This window comes from Nyctereutes procyonoides, unplaced genomic scaffold (assembly GCF_905146905.1).
Source record: "Nyctereutes procyonoides isolate TBG_1078 unplaced genomic scaffold, NYPRO_anot_genome, whole genome shotgun sequence".
Classification (NCBI taxonomy): Eukaryota; Metazoa; Chordata; class Mammalia; order Carnivora; family Canidae; genus Nyctereutes; species Nyctereutes procyonoides.
In genome coordinates this window covers 16,621,387-16,636,172 of record NW_026575128.1, presented here as the reverse complement: position 1 = coordinate 16,636,172, position 14,786 = coordinate 16,621,387, and positions in this window count along the sequence as shown.

Sequence of the window (14,786 nt, the reverse complement as noted above, 5' to 3'; positions counted from 1 at the left end):
CGTCCCATAAACTATTCTGGAACATCCCCCCCCTCGCCCCCCCGACCTCTGTAGCTGGCTAAATCCTTTTTTTTTTTTTTTTTTTTTAAGATTTCGTTTACTCATGAGAGACACACAGAGAGAGGCAGAGACACAGGCAGAGGGAGAGGCAGGCTCCATGCAGGGAGCCTGATGTGGGACTTGATCCCGGTCTCCAGGATCACTCCCTGGACTGAAGGCGGCACTAAACCACTGAGCCACCGAGGCTGCCCTAGCTGGCTAAATCCTGCTCATTAGGTCTCCACTGAAATGTTTTCTTCAGAAACTATCCTTAACTATCCTAAATGAGGTTGACTGACTCTCCTGTGCAAACAATTTGGATGTTTTTTCATGTCATCCTCAATACTGTACAGTATTTTGTAGATGAGAAAATTAGGTCTTGTCCACTCATTCAACACATACTTAAGAAATAAAAAGGTTTTACTTATTAGAGCACAAGGAGGGGAAGTGGCAGTGGGTGGGGGAGTGGGGGACTAGCAGACTAGCAGGCCCCCCACAGAGCCGGATGCAGGGCTCCATCCCAGCACCCTGAGATCAGGACCTGAGCTGAAGGCAGACACTTAACCAACTGAGCCACCCAGGCGCCCTCAGCACATCTTAATGAGCATGGGCTGTGTGCTAGTCACACCGGTGACCTAAAGACAGACTAATGCTCTTGGGGTATTTACATCCCTAGGAGGAAACCTGGTGCTGCACATGACAAATCATAAATGTATATGTAGTTTCTTGCTGATAAAAGCCATGGAGAAGGGGTTAGAATGGGAGGATCAGGCCTATAGGAAAGTGTGGTCAGAGGAAACCTCACTGAAAAGATCGGATGGGAAGAAAGAGGAAGCTGGTGAGGGATTTTGCCTGACAATGCATGCGCATCCAGGCAGAAAGAGTGGCCAGGAGCCAAGGTCCTGGGCAGGAATGTGCCTGATTGTTGAGGCTGGTGTGGCTGTGAGACCAGGAACCAGGGGCGAGAGAGTAGTGGAGGGGGAGGTCAGAAATGGGAGCCAGACCTTGCAGAAACCCAGGTGTGGCAAGAAGTGACCAGATACTCGTTCATCTTGGACGTGGGACTAAGAGGCCAGATGAAAGAGTCAGAGTTAAGGTTGACCCCACAGCCTTGGCTGGAGCAACTGGAAGGAAGGAGTTGTCATTTATTGGAATGGGGAAGGCTGAGCCTAAGTGTTGAATAACCTGCTTGAGGGTCCCCAGCTGGAATGCAGTGGAGTTGCCAGTGCTCCCTGGCCAGCCTGACTTCAGGGCTCTTCCCACACTGCCACCTGCCCAGAGCCAAGGACACAGATGCGGGAAAATGTGTGGAAGGAAATACACCACGAGTTGTGAGGTTAGGTGATTGTCTTCATAATTTTTTAAAATTTCTGGAAAGAATTAATATTGCTTTAATTTTTTTTAAAGATGTTATTTATTTATTCATCAGAGACACAGAGACACAGGCAGAGGAGAAGCAGACTCCCTTTGGGGAGCCCCATGCGGGACTCGATCCTAGGACCTGAGCCAAAGGCAGACACTCAGCCACAGAGCCACCCAGTTGCCTCTACTTTTAATTTTTTAATGTCTTTCAAATAGGATAGAAGTGGAAAATGTTCAAGTCCCTGTTCTTTTTCCTGCCCCCAAAATCCCGAGAGGTAGTCACAAAGATTTAGTCTATAGCCTTCTGGGCATTTTCTGTGAATATATAAACATGCATACAAACTATGTTTTATACAACTGGAATCACAGCCCTACCTTTTTTTAAAAAGATTTATTGATTTGAGAAAGAGACAGCAAGAGAGGGAGAGGGAGCACAAGCAGGGGACAAAGGGAAAAGCAGGCTCCCCACTGGGCAGGGATACTGACCTGAGGCTCCATCCCAGGACCCTGGGATCATTCATGACCTGAGCCGAAGGCAGCCGCTTAACCACTTGAGCCACCCACGCCCCCACCCCCACCCCCCGCCGTAGTCCCACCTTTTTGCAAATCACCCTTTTTCACTTACATATACTGTAGACCAGGATCCGTGGGTGGCTCAGCGGTTTAGCGCCTGCCTTTGGCCCAGAGTGTGATCCTGGAGACCCAGGATCGAGTCCCACATCGGGCTCCCTGCGTGGAGCCTGCTTCTCCCTCTGCCTGTGTCTCTGCCTCTCTCTCTGTGTGTCTCTCTGAATGAATAAATAAAATCTTTAAAAATAAATAAAACATTTAAATGCTGTGGACCTCTTTCCATGTCAGTACCTCATCCTTTAAACTTCTGCACTCTCTACTGTGAAAGACCTACCATAAGTTCTTAAAACGGTTACCAATACAGTTTTTTTACTGAAGAAAAAATATGGGAGCAAGTTATAGATAAAAATAATTAATTCTTGGAGGACACAAAACAAAAGGTCAGCTTTCCTCCATCCTCTCCCCAGCTCCAGTTTCATTCCCTGAAGCTTCTGGCTGAGGTTTCTGGGGCGGGAAGCATCACAGCTTAGGATGTCTGCTTTAGCAGACAGCGCCTGGGGACTCCAGGTTGTGGGGGTTTGATCCATTTATGTGACCTCCCACCTGTATCTCCTGATTTGGTTAGCTATATTATTACCTTTCATTCTTCTGGAACTCCCTTATGACTTTAAACAATATATTTACACATCTGTGTCTTGATTTATCGCCTTCAGCAGTACCTATTGATTGCCCTCTATGAAGAATGAGGACATTAGCTCACTTCCCTGGACCCCCCTCCCCCTCCCACCACCATTTTTTGTTACTTCGCCTTGTCAAGGTTTACAATATTTCCTGTTCTATTAGTGCAGTTAAGCCGTCCATTCTAGAAAGTGAAAACCGATAAACAGTATTTTAATTGTATGTTTATGAAAAATCATTCAAGCATCAATTTCAAATATGTCTTCTGATTTTTTTCTTTATTCCCTTCACTTGTGGATCACACTCAGCTGCCACTGTTGCTCGGACAGCATTGTTAATCTTTTTCTTTGGTGAGTACTCCCTTTGTGAGATTTTGGCGCCCAGGGTTAGAAACTTTCTGATTCTTGTATGTCTGAAAATATCTTTTTTTTTTTTTTTTAAGATTTTATTTATTCAGGAGAGACACACAGAGAGAGAGGCAGAGACACAGGCAGAGGGAAGAGAAGCAGGCTCCATGCAGGGGTCCCCATGTGGGACTCGATCCCGGGAATCTAGAATCATGCCCTGAACCAAAGGCAGATGGTTCAACCACTGAGCCACCCAGGCGTCCCTGAAAATATCTTTCTTTTACACTTGCAGTTTTAACTTTGCCTGGTGTGGGCTTCTTTATAAAAAAATTGTTTTCCCCAGAAACCTGAAGATATTTTTCCTGGTTCTGTATTAACCAGTTGTTGAAAGAGGAGGGGATGTATGGCAACCGTGGAGGCTTCGCTAATGGGTTTCCTTATCAAATTACCCCAATATTTGCCCTGTGGACCACTTTGATTTTTTATTTGTAGACTCTGAACTTGAAACCTGTCCAAGCTTCTCTTGGGAAGAACAACCTTTGACTCAAGTATTTTGGCTTTAAGAAGAATGTCGGATTTTGATGGGAAGCCAGGTGCCCCAAGGTAGAGTCTATTTGAAAGAAAAAGAAAATAATAATAAAATTTTTTTAAATAATAAAAAATTAAATAAATAAAAAGAAAAAAAGGGATGCCTGGGTGGCTCAGTGGTTGAGCCTCTGCCTTTGGCTCAGGTCATGATCCCGGGGTCCTGGGATCAAGTCCTGCATCGGGCTTCCTGCAGGGAGCCTGTTTCTCCCTCTGCCTTTTTGTCTCTCATGAATAAATAGGTAATAAATAAATAAATAAATAAATAAATAAATAAATAAATAAGCTTTGGTGTTTGGTTAATGTGAATTGAGTTAACCACCTCCCCAAAATTTGCTTTTTTCCCCTCCAAAGAATTATTTGTTAGATCACCTTTTTCCCTGCACTGATTTGTAATGCCTCCTTTTTATCTCCTGTGAAATCATTATCAGTACAGTGTCTATTTCTGGGTCTCAAGTCTATTTCATTCATCCGTCTAGTCAAAGCCAAAACTACTCATTTGACTGTTGTGGCTTTGTTTTATTACCTGACACAGCCAATACCCCCCATTATTATCTTTTTTTTTTTTTTTTTTCAAAAGTAGTGCTATGCCCCTGTTTTGCTTCCAACTGGATTCTAGCTTGTTTTTGGAAAATTCCCCTCCCTCCATGTAGGTTGCAGATTTGATTGTATCTCAATCAATAAAAGAACAGCAATGTATCTGAAGAACATGTGTAAATATAAAACAAAGAAAGGCTGAAGCCTCGATGCAACCTAGAATTTGGGATCAAAAGTAAGCTGTGCTCATCCAGCACTGCTTACTGACTACAGCATTTATAATACTGCTGAAAGGGAGTCATCCCAGTTTCTAGAGCAAGTGCTGTAATGTGCCTGCAACCTCTCAACATCCCCACTGTCAACACCCTGGCACTTTAGACCGTCATGCTCTTCTTCAACATGTGGCTCATCTCTCCCTAAGCCCTTTACCCCAGGCTTATCTAAATACTTGTTTCTTTTTTTCTTTTTTTAAGATTTTATTTATTCATGAGAGATGCACAGAGAGAGGCAGAGACACAGGCAGAGGAGAAGCAGGCTCCCTGTGGGGAGCCCAATGCAGGACTTGATCCCAGGACCTGGGGATCATGACTTGGGCCAAAGGCAGACACTCAACCAGTGAGCCACCCAGGTGCCCGAAATACTTGTCATTTCCTAAGTACATCATTTATTTTTTTTAAAGATTTTATTTATTTATTCATGAGATAGGCAGAGACACAGGCAGAGGGAGAAACAGGCTCCATGCAGGGAGCCCAATGTGGGACTCGATCCCGGGACTCCAGGATCACGCCCTGGGCCAAAGGCAGGCACTAAACTACTGAGCCACCCAGGGATCCCCCTAAGTACATCATTTATACTTTAATATTTGTACCAAGGAAAGTGTTATATCCAATGCTTCTTTCAAATCAATGAAAACAAAAGCACCCTAATAGAAAGATGGGCATGGACACAAATAGGCCATTTACAAAGTGAGACGCAGGAATTCCAATAAAAATGTGGAAGATACTCAGCCTCACTATCAAAGAAATGCAAATTGGAAAAAAAAAAAAAAGAGGGATCCCTGGGTGGCTCAGCGGGTTAGCACCTGCCTTTGGGCCAGGGTGTGATCCTGGAGACCCATCGGGCTCCCTGCATGGAGCCTGCTTCTCCCTCTGCCTGTGTCTCTGCCTCTCTCTCTCTCTCTCTCTCTCTCTCTCATGAATAAATAAAATCTTTAAAAAAATGAAAAAGAAAAGAAATGCAAATAAAAACAACAAAGAGGTACTATTGTTTGACTATCATCAGATTGGCAAAAGTTATATGTTAACATGGTGGGGGGAACTGGACACTCATATTATTAGTGGGGATATAAGCTGGTTCTACCTCTCTGGAGGAATATTTACTGTATCAAAAGCCTTAAAACATGCTTTACCCTTGCCCCGCTGATATACATTTAGGAATTTATATAAAAGAAACAATCGGACAAATATTTTTAAAACCCATGGGCAAAGATTCACTACTGCATCATTTATAATACTAAAACGTTGGAAACTGGGCAGCCCAGGTGGCTCAGCAGTTTAGCGCCGCCTGCAGCCCAGGGTGTGATCCCGGAGACCTGGGATGGAGTCTGGCGTCAGGCTTCCAGCATGGGGTGTGCTTCTCCCTCTGCCTGTCTCTCTCTCTCTCTCTCTCTCTCTCTCTCTCTCTCTCTCTCTGTGTGTCTCTCATGAATAAATAAATAAATAAATCTTTTTTAAAAATTAAAAAAAAATAAGAAGTTGGAAACAACCAAAAGACACACCCGTACCCACCCCAATACATATGTAGTCTTCAATCTTGCTCAAGTGAATTTGGAGACCGTTAGTATCCATATCACCTGAGGACGTTTTAGAAACAGTCTCAACAGGTCCCAGGACCCCAGACCTACTGAAACAGTTTTTATTCTGACAATCCCTTGGGGTATTTGTATGAGCATTTAAATTAGAGAAGCATGGCAAGAATATACCCCAAAATGTTAGTGGTGATTTTTCAGGGAGTGATGCTCCCTGTTTTATTTTTTTTAAATTTTATTTGTTTATTCATGGAAGACAGAGAGAGAGAGAGAGAGGCAGAGACACAGGCAGAGGGAGAATCAGTCTCCATGCAGGGAGCCTGACGTGGGACTCGATCCCAGGACTCCAGGATCACACCCTGAGCCGGAGGCAGATGCTCAACCACTGAGCCATCTAGGCATCCCGATGCTCCCTGTTTTTTTTTTTTTATTTATTTATTTGTTTATTTATTTATTTATTTATTTATTTATTTTTTTAAATAGTTTTTTTTTTAATTTTTATTTATTTATGATAGTCACACAGAGAAAGAGAGAGGCAGAGACACAGGCAGAGAGAGAAGCAGGCTCCATGCACCGGGAGCCCGACGTGGGATTTGATCCCGGGTCTCCAGGATCGCGCCCTGGGCCAAAGGCAGGCGCCAAACCGCTGCGCCACCCAGGGATCCCTGCTCCCTGTTTTAAATGCATTTGCTAGTTTTTCTACCTCTGACATGCCTGTTTTCATAAGAATGTGTCAGTTGTAGAACACATCACTCCATGGCTGAATATGCCTGGACAACTTTCCTGGCACCTCATCCGAGACCTAAGGAAATCTCTAAGAAATCCCAACTTAGGGGCACCTGGGTGGCTCAGTTAGTTGAGCATCTGCCTTTGGCTCAGGCCATGATCACGAGGTCTTAGGATCGAGTCCCATGTCGGGCTCCCCGCTCAACGTGGAACCTGCTTCTCCCTCTCCCTCTGTCACTCCCCCTCCTGTGCTCTCACTCTCTCAAATAAAATAAAATCTTAAAAAAAAAGAAAGAAAGAAAGAAGAAAGAAAGAAAGAAAGAAAGAAAGAAAGAAAGAAAGAAAGAAAGAAATCCCAATCTTAGCCCCTTCCTCCTCCACCCCCAACCAGACAGCCTCCCATCCAGCTGTGTTGTTGGTCCAGTAACCATAGCACTATGCTGAAATTATTATTCTTGCTTCTTCAGCTGTTCACTAAACTAAAATAGGAAAAAATACCAAAGAAATTATCCAGGCTGCAGTGCAGAAAGGAAATGCAAATTGACATTATAATTATGGTTTGATTCATCTGTCTCCTCCAGTGGACTGTGAACTTCCAAGGACCACGTCTCACTTGCCTCCCAGCTTCTCTGGCCCAGAGTAGGGACTCAATATATGTCTGCTAAGTGGATGAAAGAGAAGGTGTTTGCCCTGGCCTGAGGCAAAAAGTAAATCTAATTTGTCAGGAGGAATTCTGGCTGGGGCTGCCCTCAGAATCTCCTCTCTCCCCTCCTCCAAGGCCTTCCTTCAGCTCCCACCCTGAGCACACACCCTCGTCAGCTCCTAGCAGGACTTCTCATCCCCCAACCACCTCACCTAAGAAAGGGCCTGTAGCCATCACACCAGACTGCCCTCTCCCTGATGAGCTGCTTGCTTCCCTTCCCCCACGCCAACTGCACCAATGGCTCAAATGGAGATTTACCAAGCAACAGTATATATTTTTCAAGATTTCTTTATTTCTTAGAGACAGAGAGTACAGGGAGAGGGGCAGAGGGAGAGAACCTCAAGCTGACTCTCCGCTGAGCATGGAGCCCAATGCCAGGGCTCTGTCTCGAGACCCTGAGATCATGACCTAAACCAAAATCAAGAGTCGGACGCTTAACCAACTGAGCCACCCTGGGGCCCCAACAGGATTTTTAAAAATTACTATTTAAAGATTTTATTTATTAGAGAGAGAGTGCAGGGCAGCCTGGGTGGCTCAGCGGTTTAGCACCGCCTGCAGCCCAGGGTGTGATCCTGGGGACCCGGGATCGAGTCCCACATCGGGCTCCCTGCATGGACCCTGCTTCTCTCTCTGCCTGTTCCTCTGCCTCTCTCTCTGTGTATCTCTCATGATTAAATAAATAAAATCTTTTTTTTTAAAAAAAAGAGAGTGCATTAAAAAATAAATAAATAAATAAATAAATAAATAAATAAATAAATAAATAGAGAGAGTGCAGGAGAGTGGGGAGGAGCAGAGGGAGGAGCAGACTCCCCTGCTGAGCCGTGAGCGAACACAGGGCTCCATCCCAGGACCTAGAGGTCAGACCTGAACCAAAGGCAGATGTTTCACCGACTGAGCCACCCCGCTGTCCCCAGTATTTTATTTTATTTTATTCTTTATTATTTTTAAAATATTTTATTTATTTATGAGAGACATACACAGAGAGAGGCAGACACATAGGCAGAGGGAGAAGCAGGCTCCATGCATGGAGCCCAACATGGGACTCGATCCTGGGTCTCCAGGATCACTCCTTGGTCTGAAGGCAGTGCCAAACTGCTGAGCCACCCAGGCTGCCCCCTAGTATTTTATTTTATAAATCAATAAGACTAAAAAAATAAAATAAATAAAAAAATAAATAAATAAATAAGACTCTTTAGGATCTGGACTAGACTTTGACCCACAGGGAGGTTTTTGACCCCAGAACTGGGGGTACCCCTCAGTTTCCCTGTGGCCCAAACCCCCTCTGCAGGGAAGGCTTCTTCCACCCTCACCCCAGGGCAGCCTCTGCAGCAGCTCCTATCTGAGCTTCTGTGTGGTCCTGAACACTTAAATCCAACAAACATGCCACATACTTACCACCTGCTGTAATGACACCTGATACCTTACTAACCCCTTAAATTGACAAGCACTCTGTGTTGTTAAAATTTATGTTTTTATTTTTTGAAGTAGGCTCCATGCCCAACATGGGGCTTGAACTCACAGCTCCAGGATGAAGCGTTGTAGCGTGCTTCCCTGACTGAGCCAGCCACCCCATATGTTGCTAAAATTCAATTCCTGCAACAGCCCTATATAGCTGGTTGTATATTATCTCCTTTTGCAGCTGAAGGCTAAGATTCAGAGAGATGGAGGGATTCACCCTAAGTCACACAGGAAGGGAATAGAAGAACCTAGATATAAACCTGGAGCTGGGGTGCCCAGATGGCTGTCAGTTGAACGGCTGCCTTCAGCTCAGGTCATGACCCAGGGTCCTGGGGTTGAGCCCCACGTCGGGCTCCCTGCTCGATGGGCAGCCTGCTTCTCCCTCTCCACCTCTTGTGCTCTCTCACTCTCTCTCTCAAATAAATAGATAAAATATTTAAAAATAAATGAGTAGGGACGCCTGGGTGGCTCAGTGGTTTAGCGCCTGCCTTTGGCCCAGGGCGTGATCCTGGGGTCCCAGGATCGAGTTCCACATTGGGCTCCGGCTCCCTGCATGGAGCCTGCTTCTCCCTCTACCTGTGTCTCTGCCTCTCTCTGTGTCTCTCATGAATAAATAAAAATAAAAAATCTTAAAAATAAATGAGTAAAATAAAATAAACCTGTATCTGTGTGACTCCAGAGCCGGAATGCTTACATGCTATGCAAATTGCAGTCCATGTGGCTTCATTCATGCATCCCTTCCCAGAAATAATATTCCAGGATGTTACCTGAGCCAGGCTCTGCACAAAGTGATGGGATTCAATGGTGGAAAACAAAGTCCCTCCCCTTAGATGCTTGGTCTTGTGGGAAGCAGACACCAGTCCCAGAAATCCTATGATTACAAACTCTCCCGGATGCCGTGCTCTGTGAGCAAAGCACCAAATGCAATGAAAGCAGTACAGGACTGGCGTGGGGAGGCTTCTGTGAGGAAGTCGTCTTTAGTAAAGGCCCCGAGGTGGGAGAGAACACAGCTCCCTGAAGGAGTGCTTTAGAAAAGCGGGGCAAAGGCCAGCAGGCCTGCAGCCCAGAGAGCACCACAGTGTACAGGGTGGAGGGGAGAGTGGGTCGGGGCCTGTGCACTCAGGGCCTGGTCGGCCAAGGCAAGGGACTTAGGAAGATTCAAAAGGTTTTCAATAGAATGGTGAGGTCAGACTTGCTTTCTGGAAAGATCACTCTGCTGCCATGTGAACAGATTGGAAGGGGCAACGGTTACTGTCCTATGGCTTGACATGGGACAGCAGTGACGGGCGTGGGGAGGGGAGGGGGGATGTGGGATGGAGTTTTGAAAGTAAGGCAAGTCGGATTGAGGGTGGGCCGCAAGAGAAGACTAGAGGGGCTGGACACCTAGAGGAGTACGGTGCCTTTTCTGAGACGAGACCACTGAGGGAGGAGCAGGCTGAGGGGAGAACCAAGAGTTTGCTTTTGTTGAGTTTGAGATGCCTTCCCAGTGGACCATGAGAGTTGTCTCCATCTTTGGGCCCCTAGAATCAGCACAAAATTGGTGCTTATTTTATTTATTTATTTTTATTTTTTTTTAATTTTTATTTATTTATGATAGTCACACAGAGAGAGAGAGGCAGAGACACAGGCAGAGGGAGAAGCAGGCTCCATGCACCGGGAGCCCGACGTGGGATTCGATCCCGGGTCTCCAGGATTGCGCCCTGGGCCAAAGGCAGGCACCAAACCACTGCGCCACCCAGGGATCCCAATTGGAGCTTATTTTAAAAGCTGTGAACAACAACAACAACAAATAAAATGCACAAATGGAAGTAGAATTGGAGTCACGCCTTGAAGAATGGATGGGATCTGGCCTTGAGATGAAGACATTTTGGTGCCTGAGATCAAAACAAAACAAAAACAAAATAGAACAGTTGGCGGAAGCAAAGAATAAAGGGCCGAAGGGAGGTGGAAGTGGCTCCTGGGGTGCCTGTTGTCCTGGGTGCTCACCAAGGCTCTCTGTGCCTTTGCCTCTGACACTGAGGCATCCTCTGCAGAGCAGGAAAAGAGGTCAGGGCTAGGAAGAAAAATCACGCTTTTATTAAATGGAAGAATCCAGGGTGTATTTCTGGGTATCTATGTGTCTGCCTCGAAACATTTTTATATTTGTGTTCTTATGTTTCTTTTTAAGATTTTATTTATTTATTCATGAGAGAGAGAGAGGCAGAGACACAGGCAGAGGGAGAAGCAGGCTCCATGCAGGGAGCCCAATGTGGGACTCGATCCCAGGGTCCTGGGATCACCCCCTGAGCTTAAGGCAGATGCTCAACCGCTGAACCACCCAGGTGCCCCATTGTTTTTATTTTTCATAGGCTAGAAGGCCCTGGTCTTTCCAGCTGACCTTGTCTGCAAAGCTGAATTCTCTTTACTTACCTGGACTGACCTGGCTGCAGACCCTCAAGGCCCGCCCCCAGCCAACCGGGCTGAGCAGGTCAAGGCTGAGTCACCGCGTTCCTGTTGCTCACCGATCAAGGCTTCTTTTCCGAGCAGCTAGTGTCAGGCGCTTTGCCCAGAGCCTCCAAAGCTCCGGAGAGAAAGGTTTTTTAAGTCTAGTAACCAGTGCCCACAGGCAAAGGATGGAAGAAGACTTGACCCAGAGGTGAAGACCAAAAGCATCATTAGCATACAAACAGTCCTTCCCGTCAGCTTACTCCTGCAGCCCTCTCAGTCCTCTATTCAGCAAATACCCTCAGGTCCAGTGTTCCAGTGAGCGAAACTCCCAGCATCCTAAATCCATCAGCTATAAAATGGGGACAGTCCCAAAGTCTTCTTCAGAAGTTTATTATGATGATGAAATTAAGGACTATCAACAAATATTTAGCACGAAGGGCTGGGGCTGACCTAAGCGCTCAAGATAGTGGTGAACAAAACACAGATCCCCACCCTCGTGGAGCAGACTTTTTTTTTTTTTTTTAAGATTTATTTTTACTTATGATAGAGAGAGAGGCAGAGACACAGGCAGAGGGAGAAGCAGGCTCCACGCCAGGAGCCCAACGCGGGACTCAATCCCAGGACTCCAGGATCACGCCCTGGGCCAAAGGCAGGCACAAAACTGCTGAGCCACCCAGGGATTCCTGTAGCAGACATTCTAATGGGGAGAGGTGATAGAAAAATAAATAAAGCATATAGTGGTGGTCAAGGAAGGCTTCACTGGGGAGGTGACATGTCGGCAAGGCTCTGAAACAGAAGAAGGAGCAAGCATTAACACCTGGAGGAATGTGGAACTGGAGGAATGAGCTGGATTTGGGATATATTTTACAGGCAGAGTAGAACTATATGAATGTTCATGTCAATGCACTAAAAGCACAATTCATATATTCTTTTTTCAGTAAATTAGACTTTGTCAAAATTAAAAACATTTGTGCTGGGATGCCTGGGTGGCTCAGCAGTCAAGTGCCTGCCTTTGGTTCAGAGCGTGATCCTGGAGACTCAGGATCGAGTCCCACATCAGGTTCCCTGCATGGAGCCTGCTTCTCCCTCTGCCCGTATCTCTGCCTCTCTCTCTCTTTGTGTGTGTCTCTCATGAATAAATAAATAAAATCTTTAAAAAAATAAAAATAAACCACATTTGTGCTTCAAAAGACACTATTAAAATGAAAAGACAAGTCACAGAATAAGGGAAAATATTTACAAAGCCTATATCTGATAAAGGACTTGTATCCAGAATATATATATATTTTTTTAAATAAATTTTTATTTGTTTATGATAGTCACACACACACACACACAGAGAGAGACAGAGAGAGACACAGGCAGAGGGAGAAGCAGGCTCCATGCACTGGGAGCCCGACGTGGGATTTGATCCCGGGTCTCCAGGATCGCGCCCTGGGCCAAAGGCAGGCGCCAAACCGCTGCGCCACCCAGGGATCCCGTATCCAGAATATATAAAGAACTCTTACAACTCAATGTTAAGAAAATTCAATTAAAAAATGGGCAGAAGGGGGAAAAATGGACCAAAGATTTTTTTTTTATTTTTTTAAAGATTTTATTTATTTATTCACAAGAGGCACAGAGGGTGCTGGGGGCAGAGACAAAGGCTGAGGGAGAAATAGGCTCCATGCAGGGAGTCTGATGTGGGACTCAATCCTGGGTCTCCAGGATCACACCCTGGACCAAAGGCAGCACTAAACCGCTGAGCCACCTAGGCTGCCCTGGACCAAGGATTTAAATGGATATTTCACCAGAGAAGCTATGAGTGGCTAATAAGCATATGAAAAGATGTTCAAAGTCGTTAATCATTAGAGAAATGGAAATCAAATCCCTAATGAGGACACCATTTTACACTCCTTAGAATGGCTATAATCAGAAAGACAGATAATAACAAATGTTGACAAGGATATGGAGAAATGGGGATCCTCGCCTATTGTTAATGGAAATGTAAAATGGTACAACCATTTTGGAAAACAGTTTGGTAGTTTTTTAAAAGATAAATATAAATTTACTTTGCAACACAGAAATCCCACCCTTAATTATCTACCCAAGAGAAAGGAAAACACATGTTCAATACAAAGATTTGCACATAAATGTTTATAGAAGTTCTATTTATAATAGCCAAAAAGTGGAAACAGCCCAAATTACGGTTAATCAATACTGTAACCTAACTCAGAGAGTTTGCTCCTTGGAGTGCATCAAATTAAACACAACCCAAGAAAATGTGGAAGGCAAATAACTTTTTCTTGTTACAAGTAAGGAGACGGAGAGATGGTGCTTAAAGCACTGTCTCCCCATGGGATTAGCAGAGGACATTTTTATTCAGTTTAATAGGGGACAGGGTCAGGGAGCTTGCGTAAGCATTTTCCGTTCAATTGTGCATTCCTAATATGTCAATACACTGGTGCATACATTTTATGTCCAAAAAATGGAGGAAAACAAATAAAACACACAAGGGAGAAGATCGTAGTATTATAATGAGCTAAAGGGAACCTCAGGACAACTGTGGGGGTCAGGGGTGGGGGTGGGGCTTCTGTGTGTGTCTGAAGCTCCAACCCATCTCAGAACTGGCTCATGTAAGGGGCTATTGGGAGAGATGTACCTAGCAAGAGGTTATCAAGCGAAAAAACTAATTGGGTGTCTCCTTGGCTGGAACTGTTGGTTCTGCAAAACAAAACACATTCCTTCCCTGCTTCTGTCCCTTCCCCTCCTGTTTCGGCTGAGTAACTTCCCATGGCATCCTAGCTAATAATAGTACAACAAGAGAGGGATCCCTGGGTGGCGCAGTGGTTTGGCGCCTGCCTTTGGCCCAGGGCGCGATCCTGGAGACCAGGGATTGAATCCCACGTCGGGCTCCCGGTGCATGGAGCCTGCTTCTCCCTCTGCCTGTGTCTCTGCCTCTCTCTCTGTGACTATCATAAATAAACTAAAAAAAAAAAAAAAAAATTAAAAAAAAAATAGTACAACAAGAGGGCATTGGGCTGGCTTAGTAGGTAGAACGCAGGTCTCTTGATCTCGGGGTTGTGAGTTCAAGTCACAGGTTGGGTGTAGAGATTACTTAAAAATAAAATCTTAAGGGGATCCCTGGGGGGCTGAGCGGTTTGGCGCCTGCCTTTGGCCCAGGGCGCAATCCCGGAGACCTGGGATCAAATCCCACATCGGGCTCCCTGCATGGAGCCTGCTTTTCCCTCTGCCTGTGTCTCTGCCTCTCTCTCTGTCTCTCATGAATAAATAAATAAAATCTTTATTAAAAAAAAAAGAATGAAATCTTGCCATTTACAATAACATAGATGAAACTAGAAGGTATTAGGTGAAGTGAAATAAATCAATCAGAGAAAGATGATTATCATATGACCTCACTCGTTTGTGGAATTTAAGAAACAAAACAGAGGATCATAGGGGAAGAGAGGAAAAAATAAAATAAGATGAAATCAAAGAGGGAGACAAACCATGAGACTCAATCATAAACTGAGGGTCACTGGAAGGAAGGGGGTGGGGAGATGGGGCA